The sequence below is a fragment of the Clupea harengus genome, chromosome 14 (assembly GCF_900700415.2).
Source record: "Clupea harengus chromosome 14, Ch_v2.0.2, whole genome shotgun sequence".
Lineage (NCBI taxonomy): Eukaryota > Metazoa > Chordata > Actinopteri > Clupeiformes > Clupeidae > Clupea > Clupea harengus.
The window spans coordinates 18,389,472-18,403,916 of NC_045165.1; positions in this window are offsets into that span (position 1 = coordinate 18,389,472).

Genomic DNA, 14,445 nt, shown 5'->3' on the forward strand with positions numbered 1-14,445 from the left:
AGTCAATTATTGGCTCCTGGTGTGTCAAGCTTTGGCAGTAAACACATCATTCTGAAATAAACAAACCAAAAAAAAAAAAAAAAAAAGGATGTTTCTGCTATGCCAACTTTGGATGTTTCAGAGAGCAGGTATACATAGACAGAGAGGAGAGGGAAGGAGTGAGAGATAGGATGACAGAAATAGGGGAGAGAGAGAGAGAGAGAGAGAGAGAGAGAGAAAGGGGGGAAAGCATAGATAATTGGAGAGTACACATAGGTGTGTGACACCTCTGTGCTTCAGTACTTCTGAGGTCCTTGGCAGTCTGTGTGACTCAAAACAGAAGGACAAGAGGCTGGCACAGACATATGCCCGTGACCTGGCACATTGTGTTTGGCACTGGCGGGCGCAGCAATGATGTGGCACTCACAGGACAGCTGGGTAGAGCGAAGACTGCAGGGGGAGGTGGCAGGTGCCCTCTGCCAAAAAGGTTTGGGTTTATGGCCACGCACCCACTCACCCCTCATACTCTCTGCTTTTATGACATGAGAGGGAGGAGTGGGGGCAGTTCTACCAGACCAGCTGTTTTGAATGATTATGCTTTATTCTTTCAACCTGTGTCTCTTTCTCTCTCTCTCTCTCTCTCTCTCTCCTCTCTCTCTCTCTCTCTCTCTCTCTCTCTCTGTATGTATGTGTGTGTGTGTGTGTGTGTTTTACCTGTGTGCATTGTTGAAGGCATGGTCTGCATTCAGGCTAGGGTTATAGAAGTTCTACTGCATATGCAAACAATTGGAAGGGTAATGAAATAAATGTGTTATTCTAAAGGGTTTCATTAGAGGAGATTATCACCAAAGCACTGCCTTCAAGGCTGCATATTTTTAACATACGCCATTGGACGCATCATATTTGGGCAATTCTTTTATTTGAAGCCAGTAGCACAAAATGTTCCTGATTTCAGTTGCAGCTGAATGTTGCAGGAGAGCGAATGTTTCCACTCGCTCCCTATACATTTGAAATGAATGCACCAACAGCTTCTCCCTATTGTACTGTATTGCTTTACACTAATCAGTGCTTTAATATGCTCTCTTTGAACCTTAGATGATGAGCTATTGCTCACACTTTAAGTCAAAACACACTGGATGTAAATATAAATATGTACATTACATGTAAGAGTGACATGCATGTAAGAACATGAAAGGAAGACTGTGCTGTATCCACACCAGCGCAGGGCTGGATTTCTTCCTGAGTCCGTCGCCATCTGGGAAGATTGTTGTACATGTGAACTGGAGTTGGTTATGGGTCAGTGGGCATAAGTCTCTCAGGCCAAGCTGGGAAGTGATATAGCGCTTCAGAGCTAATCCATAAAACTGGCATCCGTTTGAACTGTTTGGGTGGGGAGAGGAAGGGAGCATTGTTCTAATCCGTGTCGGAACATGGACAGACACAGCCAGCCGACTTACTTCAAATCACTGAACCGCACTCATTATTGTCCTCTCATTGTTTGTGTGTGTCAGAGGATGGTCTTGGTTACATTGAAACTGAATGTTTTTTTCTTGAATTTCTTTATATTCATATTGTTATATTTTCCAGTGGGTATTCTCTCAGTTGTCTCTGTTGTACTCTCACTGCAGACCAGACCCGTCCTGCAGTAGGTGCCCTTCACGTACCCCCGTCCACTCATAACTGCTTGTTTGCTTATGATATAAGCTTAAGCAGTTTCTCGCATTCACTACTCGTTTACTCAGACATCAATACTTTCACGGTTTGGAGGGGAGGAGGGTTGCGTAAGAGCGGCGGAATCACCTTGTTGGTGCAGGTGTAGCGCGTTGAACTCTGCTGGCCCCCTCTACAGATCGATGGATCGCTGTGAACGAGAGGAGCAGAGCATCCCCCTTCACGAGGCGTCGTTGCTTTTCAGGTAATTTCTTACATCACACTTCCCATGTAAACTCTTCACAACGGCTGTTCTGTTGCAAAACTCTTCCTCATGACCAGAACAGCATCTGGTGAAGCCCACTTAGAGACAGCATTGGAAATACAGTGTAAGTCATGAAGTTCGTCTTGGACGGACATCTTGTGGGTAGTTTTTTTTTAGATTTATTGTTACAGTGTATAGAAAGCCACATTGTTTATGGTAATGTGCTTTATGATTCCCATATGATACAAAATGCTTACATATGGTTTTCTTAAACCGCACGTCCCCTTTTTGCCAAGCACTCAGTGTTCCTGTCTCAAATTGCATATTTTATCCCTCCCCAGATTGACCCCGTGCCTCCACGCTGTGCATGTATCTGTTGGTTTTGGAGATACGCTATAATATATGTTCAATGCTGCGAGTTACACTTGCTCTGTGTCTGTGACTCCCTGTTGGATATTTCCTCTGCTGCTGCCGGCACCAGAGGTGTGTTCACTCGCTCAGTCATTCAAACGCTGGATGGGCCTCTGACCTCAGACCCACAACGTGAAGCGGTGTGTTTGCTGAGCACACACCTGGGCTGGACACGGCCTGTCGCGCCTGAGAACGTCCCGGTTAAACTTAAATCCGTTCACAGAAGCCACACTCTTCTATGACCTTGCTCTCTACCAGGAAGTCCCAAGTCTACTGAATGCATAGGGTTTTTTTTTTCTGCCTTGTTTGATTGCCGTTGCACAAACTGTTTAGTGTACTGCAGAGAAAAGAGTTTGCTTCGACGATCACACGACTACCATAATGTTGTGACATTACTTTGCTCCCAGTTTAAATACAGTCATTGCAACATATATTTTTTATGGTAAAAGACCCTGAATGGGTCAACAATTCACTGTTTTGGAGAATGATGTCATCACACCCTGTCCTGTTAATGCAACTCCTATATCCTATGAGATGGTACTTGACTGCATAAACAGCAAACCCCTCCACACACAGAAACATACACACACACACACACACACACACACACACACACACACACACACACATAAACACACACAGGAGGGAAATATGTAAACACAGCCTGCTGTCAACACTGAAATTCTCCTATGGTGTGGGAGGTGTTTATGAATCACGGAGAAACCCAAGGTCCTGAAAATGTCTGAAAATTCTTACATTCATCTTTTCCCTTGAAATCAATTAATTAATCAATTAGTGCTCTTAACTGTGTGTTCCTTTGTGAAATGGACTGCTTTCTTTTTTCTGTTTGTTCCTAATTTAGCTCTGAATCTGTGCACAAATCTGTTTGGTATTACTTTTAAACCCCCCATAATAAATGTGTAAACCTGTTTAAAAGCCTGGCCATTAATATTGGTGATTGGGAATTGGTGTCCACCCCTTTCTAAAATAGTAGCCTCATGCTTTGGGTAGCGTTTCCTCTAGTTGCCTTCAGATTGCTTTCTCTCCTGTTAATGGTGCTTCAGTGAGGTCAAGCAGAGATGTTGGATAATTAGGCCTGACCAGCATGGGGTGGGTGAACCAATTACAGCCAAAGGTGTTGAATGAGGATGTGTGGCTTTCCACTGACTGGTCTATTCACATTCACCTACATACATCTTGACCAAGCATTTCCTGCCTGGTCCTTGATTTGGGCACAGGAGCCATACATCAGAGAGCTACTGAGCTGGAGATGCATCACATCCTGACCCCGAGCCTGACCTCACTCCCTGGGTCTGACCTGGATCCGCCAGCCCTGTACCCCAGATCACGGCCCGATCTGTCCCAAAGCCAGCGTGTCAGCCTTCCCTCCCCTCCTGCTAAACAGCTCCCACAGAGTTGGCAGCACAGAATCCTCCAGAATGTAATTTTATGCTAAATTTCCCTTTCCTGGATCTGAGAGGCTCAGATGGAATCATGGGTGAGCCAAGTCAGTGGCCTTTTCATCCCTCCTCCACCAAACTTTGCATTTCCGACTTTACAGCAGTAGTACTCCTGACATCTGCTTAACCCTGATTTCTCTCTTTGACTGTAGGCCACTAAAGTGTCTCCTCTGCTTCAGGATTCGTCGGCCATGACTTAGTGGAATCGCCTTAGGAATGAATGAATGCTGATGAATGACTTTGCTGTTGATGAACAGCTTTTCATGCGCATGTTGCTCTGTTACAACCAGGAACACGTGGACTTGTAGGCGCCAATTGCCGTGGAACCTGGTTGTCCCATTCGGTGAACTCCGACCATGTGGTAGAGCCCTGCAGAGTCTGAAACACTGCACAGGACTATCGCAATACGTCATATATTGTAAGTCAGAGCGAGTCTCCTACAAAGCTCAGAGGTGATTGAAAAGAAGACCACACACACTCACAGTAGACAGTAGACACATAATAACATTGCCCACACATGAATGCATTCAGAGTACATAACAGTTTCTTTTTCAGCCCTGCCATGACAGGTACATGCGTGTAGCAGTACTGCCCAGTTAGGAAAGTAAAATCCTTCAACACTCTCATGCTAAAAGTGTCCTTTTCTTCCAGCATGCACAATTGCCTTGCTTTGTGTAGATCACCTAAATGTGTGATTCATTTCGTTTAAATGACACCTCCTTTATAAACTCACTGATTAAAAAAAATATTGATAACAAATATAGCCCAATGCCTCTTCATAATGTAGAGACTCTTTAGGTATAACCCATACATTTACATAATCCATTTGATAGATTTTCATTGACAGAAAAAAATTAGATCATATCAGCGAAGTAGAGCACTTGGAAGGCTCCAGTCAGACATTTGTTAAATTAAGTTATATTTAGTTTGTGTGCAGACACTTTGCCTTCCTTGTTTGTTTTGTAATTATGTGTTGCAATATGTGCAAGCACAGCAATTTGGATAATGTGTGAAATCATGCATCTGATCCTTCATTGAGGCCGAAACAAGAACATTGTTTTGTCTTGCTCAACCATATCTGCATTTCCAGTGTGGTCTGCACACTGTGCCATCTCAACATCGGGTCACTGCACCCAAAGAAACACTAAGCTAAACTAAGTTTCAAATATCAACATTTCTTTCAGAGGGACTGAGCGAGCGAGAGTTACCAGACACAGATATTTGCTTTCAAAGAACAGACTTTGTCATACGGTTTGGCAGTGATCCTGAGAGGGTAGAGATAAATAAAGTTAAAGCTTCTGTCTAATGATGAAGATGATGATGAATATGGCAGGAATTTTCCATGCTAAACATGAAGCGTCTGCACAGGGCATTGCATAACTGAATAGAGGTCATATGAATTATGTCAGTGTCCTGCCCTATCCATTGGCCCTTACTCAGATTCCCCCTCAGTCTTAAGCCATCAAGACTCTCTGGTCGAGTTTAAATTACGTCTACTTAAATGCAAATGCCCCAGCTGACTAGAGGCAGGCACGTAAGATTGAGTCTGGCGAGTCCCAATGTTTCCGTTGTCGGGGAAATAGAATGGGAACCTCATGAGGCACAGAGAGTTCGTGCAATGCAGTAAATGGCCGAGAAGAATGTATGTTTTATGTTTTTATTATCCCTTCAGGCACAAATCAGAGCATTATGTGAGGGAGTTTTTCAATCCACTACACACAGCCTTACCATAGTGAAAGACAGGGCCCTCACACACATAACTGGAGCTCCGCTCCACAAGGAGTGACTCAGCATTTTTTATGGTAAGCAAATGTTTTGCTCGAGGAACAGTTTGACTGTTTGTCTGATATTTTTTAAACACCCATCACAAGGCACGCTAACTACTCAGACTTAATGTCAAAGGGCAAGGGTCACATTTGAAAGACTATTTGTGGTCATGCAAGTTGATGGATTTTTCCACCAGACAATGTTTACTTTTCCTGAATGCCCTATCACTAGAATGGGGCAGTTTGCTTCTGAAATAGAGTAGTGTGATACATGGCGTTTCTGAAGGATAATTTGGTAGACAAATAAATATATATTTTTAAATTGAATGTATATTTTTACATTTAAGCAGCACAGTTAAAATAAATCAGCAAAAGAAAATGATCTTTCTGTTATATGAATGATTTATCTGGCTCTATTATTTGAATCGGATTTCATACATTAATATTAAGAATAAAGTATAATTTCAATTTAACATGCCATATGTGGCATAAATAAATAATGTCCAGTTTACAAGTTGTCAGAACTATATAAATGCAAACACACACACCTACGTATGTTCACAGACTTGCACGCACCCACACACAACACACACTCACATGTACAAACAGCAGATGACTCAAGGCACGTGGACTATTGGCACAGCTTTACAAGGAAGAGAATGAATCATGGTTGACCTGCAAGTTCTACAGTCAATATTTTTTTTATATCTTTTAAAAAGTATTAGAACATCCTTTTAAAAATATCATTATTTCCACACGTCTTGTGAATGAGTTTTGTGAGTAGTGTTGACCAACTTCATACGAAGGACTAGGGAGAGACAGAGGAAGAGAGAGAGAGAGTGAAAGAGAGAGAGAGAGAATTTGGGACAAGGGCCTTTTATATCAGGGAGGAAAAAACCTGTCTGATCATTTTATCGCCTCATTACATACTTTTCATTGAGAATTATAACTTCTGCCAAAGCCTTTCCCCATCCGAAGAGAACAGTGCTTCTCTTCTTCTCCTCTCTGTGCCGGAGTGGTACCAGGGTCCTGTGCAAGAACATCTGTGGAAACGCTGAGACACCTGCCAAAAGCACCCGCATCATTAATTGCTCCCTTTATACAGCCCGTTGGGATGTTAATCAAGAAAAAATAGAGTGTTGCAGGCAAACGCTGGAAACCAGTAATTGTAATTATGGGTATTGCTGCAACTACCCGTCCTCTGGTGGATTTTGAGTGGCGCGTACGGGGGCCAACAGCCTCCCCCTCTCCCTCATCTTCCTAGGAAATTTGAAACCATACCAAGGTCAACACCCCGGATTGACACTGTGCACAGGGTTTTTCCTGCAGGCCTGTGAGTGTGTGTGGAACTGCACTGCAGGAGGCCTCCACAGGAATATAAAGATTATTTCTCTGCTATAAGAGGCAGACCGGGAGGAGTTTGGGGGGAAGGTTTCCAAGGTGAGACAGATTTCATTGCACCTAAAATACCGGAAAATGGACATCCATTCCTCTTAGCTCTAGATCTGCATCAGCCACCTGTGCCTGACTCACCTCCTTGCACTATGTCATTCTTTTATCACCGTTTACCAACACTATAAAAATGATAACCTAACACATTACAACCACTCTCACCAGATGTCCCAACACTCCAACAGCATATCAGCATGGTGTAGAGAGCAACTGAAGGCTTACACCTGAGATAATCACAGTGTGGAGATACAAGAGTGTTCCTGACACCCTATCCCATTTTAGTATGAACCTTAGTGGTGTAAAACTTTTGGGAAACTTGGCCTTGATCACTGCCTTTGATGCAGAGCGAGTGAGTAATGTGTTAGCTCTATGCTGGGCTGGCTTGAGGGCTGCGTAGCATTGCGTGTACGAGCAGGGCTTACATGATCAGGGAAGCTCAACGCTCAGTTTCTTAATGAGCAGGGGGAAAAGGAGCACTTGCATATTCTCTTTCCATTCTTGAATTTACATATTTATGCAGCCAAACTCAGTTGCATTTACATTCCAGGCTCTCGAACTTGGAGCTCAACCAGGCATGGCATGTTCTCTGTGACCATGCTCTTCAAACTCTGTGTTCATTTTCATCTCGGAAAGTCTTCCCATTAATTGCCTAAGCTGAAGCTTACCGCTGGGGAGACCTATGAATAATTATGCAATTATCTTAAAAGGTTGTAAGGGCAGCCAACATGTTTCCATTGTTTCGGAAAACAACAGGCCGGGAGGATTACACTTATCAGATCATTATGGGACAGTAGAATGCATTAGAGTGGTCAATACTGCATACAAATACAATTAATCTGCTAGGAAGAAAGTTAATGAATGAAGAGTTTATAAATACAAAACACGCTAAGCTTATATGTGTTTCAGCAATGTAAGGTGAAACCCAAATTGCTAAGTACTCTAAATAATAAAAATAACAATTGAATTGAAATTGATTGAAACAGGCTGGACGCCAATTAGACTTGATTGATCAAATGAACTTGATAAACCTGAATGCACAAGATCGAAAGAACACAAACCCAAACCTGAGATGAATGAGTGAGAAAAAGAGAACATATGAAGGAGAGGTGGATAGACAAACAGAGAGAGTAGGAGAAGAGGGGAAGAGAGGAATTAAAGGCAGAGTAGCAGAGGAGGTAAAGGGAGGAATAAGATAGTGAATGTTACAAAATATCTGGTTGTATCGCCTCAACACCTTCTATTAATTTCCCCCAAACCAATGCCAAGATGCCACACTATGGTCAGGATCCCCCAAGATCATATCCAGGCCCAAATGGCCACCTGATTGGTCATCTGGAGGTACAGAGAAGGATGTGCCAGAAGGGTAATTTACATATAGATATTTGATGATCCTCTTTTACATAAATCAAGGTTGTCTGATTCTCAGAGTGAAAACAGTATCAGACTGCTGATAAACATGTATTACATCCATACACACATGTAGTTGTCACCAACATCCTGGCATCTCTCCTGTACCTACAGTAGGTCAGAATGAGTGGAGGTTGGGAACACAGAGGGCAAAGGAGTGTGGTTTTCCTGCTGCTGCTGCTTATACTGTAAACAATGCAAGTCTTTTGTTAGGAGAAGATCAGAGGGAATTCCTCTGATACACTGCCTGTCTGGCCTTCTGCTCAGACACTGGAGATCGGGGTGTCCATTTTCTAAATTTCTTATTAATATATATGTGTGTGTGTGTGTGTGTGTGTGTGTGTGTGTGTGTGTGTGTGTGTGTGTGTGTATATATATATAGAGAGAGAGGGAGATAGAGGTAGATAGATAGATATCATTCCCAGAGTAAATTTAGACTTAGATGATAATCTGGATGAAAGTAAAGTCAGTAAAGAGCAGTGGTGGAGGAAGTACTGAAGTTTAGTACTTAAGTAAAAGTACAAGTACCCAGGAAGATAAAAGTAAAAGTAAAAGTAAAAGTAAAAGTACCACATCAACAATCCTACTTAAGTAAAAGTAAAAAGTACTTACTTTTAAATTTACTTTAAGTATTAAAAGTAAAAGTACTCACGCAATGGGTTGTCTCTCAATGTCTAGGCTGTGCCATTTTGATAAAGAAATAGCTACTGGTAATAAATGCCTCTACAGATGTCACTACTAGTAATAATTATAAGCAACAACATTTGTTAATTGGAAAGGTTGGTGTACTTATTGTGCCTACCATCTGTAATACTGTTCACACTATATCTTACAATTCTGCGGATGACAAGTTATCTACCAGGGATTATTTGCAAAGTAAATACCATTAAGCCAAACCAATAAAGACACCATGTGATATCTTTAAATCTTTTATTTAATTGTAAACATGTAAAAAAGGGAAACATGGAACATGAAAAACAAATGTGATTGTAAAACTGGACAGAACAAGGCACGCTAGCTTGACATAGCTAACCTACCAGCTTTATCTTACCACTACGTTGAATATATAATGAAGGTCCAATCATGTTTTTTTGATGCTATTGCTGTATGTCAACATGCATTTCGCTAGATAACATTATAATATCATGTCAGTAAACGAATTAAATACATATATCAATATTCAAAAGTCAGGGACATTAACTTAGCATAGCAATCACTCTGCTTACTTCGATATGCTACTTTAAATTTGAGGGCGAATTATTGAAGGCTAGCAACTCCTGGAGTCATTCTTGGGGCCTTTGAACTCGAACATATCTTTTAAATAGGGCCAAGGGTGGCTCATATCAGAGGGCTCAGTTCAGGCCGACTCTGGATCCATGTTGAATAGGCAGTAGTCAGGCTGAATGTTCAACTATAACAGGAAAAGCTACTGCTAGTGCTGCCAAACGCGCACTCTGATATCACTGGAGTTGATAGAGCCACCTGATTGGTTTAAACTTCCAAAACAGCAACGCAATCCATAGTTTTGTGTAGGCAACATTTTGGCGAAACTATGTTCATAAAATGTAACGAGTAACAGCACATATTGTAGAAATGTAGCGGAGTAAAAGTATAGATAATAGCTAAAAAATGTAATGGAGTAAAAGTAAAAAGTATGCACTATTATTTTTACTTAAGTAAAGTACAGATACGTAAAAATGTACTTAAGTAAAGTAACGAAGTAAAAATACTTCGTTACATTCCACCACTGGTAAAAAGATAAGTGAATTGACAGGACACACAAATCCAGACATTCCATTTTAAGTTTCAAGTGAACGAATAAAATATTTACTCTTATTAGGCTGATTTTGGTGATAAAGTGGACATGAATTCATGATTTCACCAAAGTGATATGAGGGTGAGAGGGGCTAGCCATCCTGTCTGTAATTTGTAAAAGTGGGTTTCCATAGTCTCACTGTATTTCCCTGTATGTATGTATGTATGTATGTATGTATGTATGTATGTATGTATGTATGTACGTATGTATGCAGGGGCGGAGATCCCATTTCTTTGTAGGGGGGGACAATGCATGGGATAATTTCAGAGAGTAATTCTTGGGGGGGACATGAAAAAGTTACTGTCTGGCCCTATCGCCCTCTCTCTCTGTATGCTTTCTTCGTACTGCGTTTGCTACCTTGCAGGACTAGACAGCAGGCACGTGCACAGACATTTTGGGGGGCAGGTGCTCAAACCAAAAAAGGGCACCCATCGCCAAAATTATTTATGAAATAAAAAATAATAATAAAAAATAAATAAATAATGTTTTCTGACAGAGTTGAAGCATAAGCAGCATTACACTAATTATGCTGTCCTCGACCTGCGTTTTCTCTTGGCAGGATTAGACAGCTAGCTTAAATTTTCCATATAAATAAAGATTAATTATTATATGGCAACGACAGTACGAGCGTTCTGATTGGCTAATGGGTAGTCATGCCAGCCACGTATTTCCCTCCTCGCCGATCTGATATAAATCCGTATTTCCCTCTGACATCATTTTTAAAAAAATGCCATATAATAAACAACTTACTAACCTCGACCGGTCGGTCATGCCGGGAAATATAAAACTTCTGTAAAAACGTTAAAGCCTCAGTCTGATAATTCCCCATGACCTCACTCTCGGTTAGTAAGTAGTTATTACAAGTGTTGTTTTTTCTTGCGTTTTCTCTTTTCACCTTCTGCAATTACTCATACAAGATTGATCGTTGTAAAACTGGAACAGACAAAGAGATACATATCACATACAGTGGCGGTTCTACACAGAATTACGCCCCGGGCGAGACCCCCTCCGAGCCCCCCCCCCCCGCCCTCGGAAAAAAAAATCTTATCTTATTTTTTTTAAATTATTATTATTATTATAACAATATGTGAAAGACACTTAAATTTCTCAATTGACCTATCGCTAAGTCCCGCCCCCCTTAGTTACTGTTGCTAACTCAGACAAACTATAGGAGCTGACTAGTGTCAAAATGATATCCCAAGAGGCTCTAGGCAACTTTTAGAGACAGAAGGACCTGATTTCGTCTAGAAGCCTTCAAAAGGGACTTAATTGTGCAATGGAGGGATATGTACAAAATGTAAAACTAGATATGATAGATGACAAGTAAAAATTGGAGGCGAGAATTTACAGAACACAATGCAATGTCACGGTCATCACGATTGCAGATAACAACATCCCCTACCAGCATTGTTCAATCACCGCAGGGAAAGAATACATTAATATACTTTCAGTTAATTTAACTCATCCGGAGAGGCACTGTTACATGTAGACCTACGTTTAGTAGTTTATTAACTAGCATTACCCTGTCCCTGACAGGGCAGTGAACTAGCGTAGCTATGTCAGTTATCTGACAGTGTCAAACAACGGCCATTCTGTTAAACAATCAAAATGCTAAGTTTAATAAAGCATTAACAATCGATATGCTCAGTTTAATAATGGATTAACATGACAACGTGAAAGTTTGCCGATAACACACGCAGTCCGATAATTAACACCGTTATGATAACTGTCTAGCTAGCTAGCGCAGCTAGTGAAAAGCTAACGTTAGCTAGTTTTAACCAGAGATAACTTGCCTAAGCCTAGCATAACATCAGTGGTGAACGTAAGCCGCTACTGTTAATGACAATAATGTGAATAATGAGTATGCTTATGATCATGTAGGCTTAGTTGATTACTTTAGCAGAGGAAAATTCCAAACTAACAAGTTCCATTTGGGAGACCCAGAGGTGATTACTGTGCTGGTGCCGCCCTCCACGTGTAATGAAAAAGTGCCGCCCCGGGCGGCTGCCCGGTTCGCCCGTGCCCAAAACCGCCCCTGATCACATAAAACAATGTGGCAAAAGGATAGCATGACACCGAGAGCTAGCATAGTTTAGCTGCTATTTTCCAGCTGTGAATTCTCGTGACATTTATAAACATAAATTCAACATACTTTCTAAATTGTCTAAACGGCATTTATACAACAACACAAAGAAGATGCCTGCCTGTATCTCTCTCCCTCTTCATTAAACATGACAAACGTCAGTAAACAGCTGGACAAGGCTTTGAAATCACGGATTTCGTGAGTTTTTTGTTTGTTTATTTTTTTAGGAAACGTCGGACCAGTTGTGATGTAATGTTTTCAGCGGCGCTAATGTTGTGGTTAATTTATCACCAAACAACGTTGGGGGATTGCACAAACACCGTCATTACCTGTTTGTCTGATGCTGCGGGTCAGAGAAGAAGTATGCCGCATCCGTTTGGCCTGGCGCTCGAGCACTGCATGAGCACTAAGTGGAGGAGGAAGAGGGAGGGGCGCGGCACGGGTTTGTGAGCGCCGCTGAGCATGTCGGGGCGAAATTCTCACAAGAACTCAAATAAATGCCCAGTCAGATTTCAAAACAGATTTGGGGGAAATTGATGATAGAGAGAGTCATTTTTATTCTTAAATATTGATGAATGAAGAAAAAATTGGGCTCCAGCAGAAGGGGCACTTTTCTCATCCAGGGCAAAAGGGCAGGTGCTTGAGCACCACTAGGGGTCTATCTGTGCACGTGCCTGCTAGACAGCTAGCTAACACTTGTCTTTGCAGAATAAAGATGATGAATTTCAAGTGAATACACAAGTCTTGTTTTTTCTTGAGTTTACTGAAGTTATCAGCATGCATTTATTCATACAGGATGTTTGATTTTGTAAAACTGTCTGGAACAGCTCCGCTGAATCCGGGGTATGTTCCACGTGCTTCGTTACTGCACTTTACTGGAATAAAGATTGCGCACTTCACTGGAATAAAGACAGATTGCTGCATCAACCACAAAAGAAACTTCCTTTTTCTTACAAACACAGATTGCTACATCAAAAAAGAAACTTCCTTTTTTCTTACACAGACCTGAACGGCGAATATTAGTATGTAAAATGCAATACGATAAAAAAAAAAACTTGGCTACGATTGAAATAATCTGACAGGCCAAAAAAAAAAGATGCCGGGACAGAATTGGTCCGGGGGCTGCCTGCTGCCGACCCATGGTGTGTAGGCTACTGGGCTGATTGACTGAAACAGGGAGCTGACGGTAGCCCCGTGAACCAAACCACTTTGAGGAATAGGGAGATCATGAATTTCAACACTTAAAAAACACATTGTTTTACGCTTATAATTAGCACCGCTTGTGTTGTCTGGCTTTTATTTAATATTACTATAGTATTCAAAATTATTTATTTGTGTTTACAATGATTTTTGGGGGGGACAACTTTATGGTAGGGGGGGACACGTCCCCCCTGTCCCCCCCAGGATCTCCGCCTATGTATGTATGTATTAGAAAATATGTTTCAGAGTATGTAAAATGTCTGCATGCTGTTTACTGTAAAAGTCTGTGGATAGACAAGAGGAGGACAATCAGGTGGCATTACTACTGAATGCATGTAGCCCAGTTGGTCAAGAGCCTTATTTCAGTGACCAGAGCTTAATGCTTCTGTATATGGTCTGGTGCAAATGTCATATCATCCTACTCAGAAGAGTTACCAGGAGTGCTGTCTGTCTGTCAGTGTTGAAAGAACTGGTTAACGAGTAATCAGCACTCGATCGCCAGACAGCTAGATGGCGGAGCCCAGCTGAGTGGAAGAAAAACATCCCGAGAGTCCTGCTATAGTTATGAGCAGAGCAGTGACTACAAGGAGTCATGTCACTAGCCTTTGTGACATTTCCAAACCTCCAAGTGATCTATAATGTCTTTCCTGATTCAGTGTTTTGACACTCCACCAGACAGCAACACATTAGAAGAATGATTTGACATCTGGCTGAAAAAGTCAGACACACATACAGCACATGGCAGTTGAATGCACTCTTTATCAGTCGCCTTGGAAAGTGGAGCACAGACAGTTCACTCTAGTCTCACAAATGAGTTTTGCTGTGGAGAACAAACTCTGAGGAGAATTACTATAATATCCGTCAAAGCAGAAGATATGATGTGTTTAATGTTATATAATGGAATAGCCCAGCACATGTCAATAGTCACCAAATTACATCTTTGATATCGCCTTCTT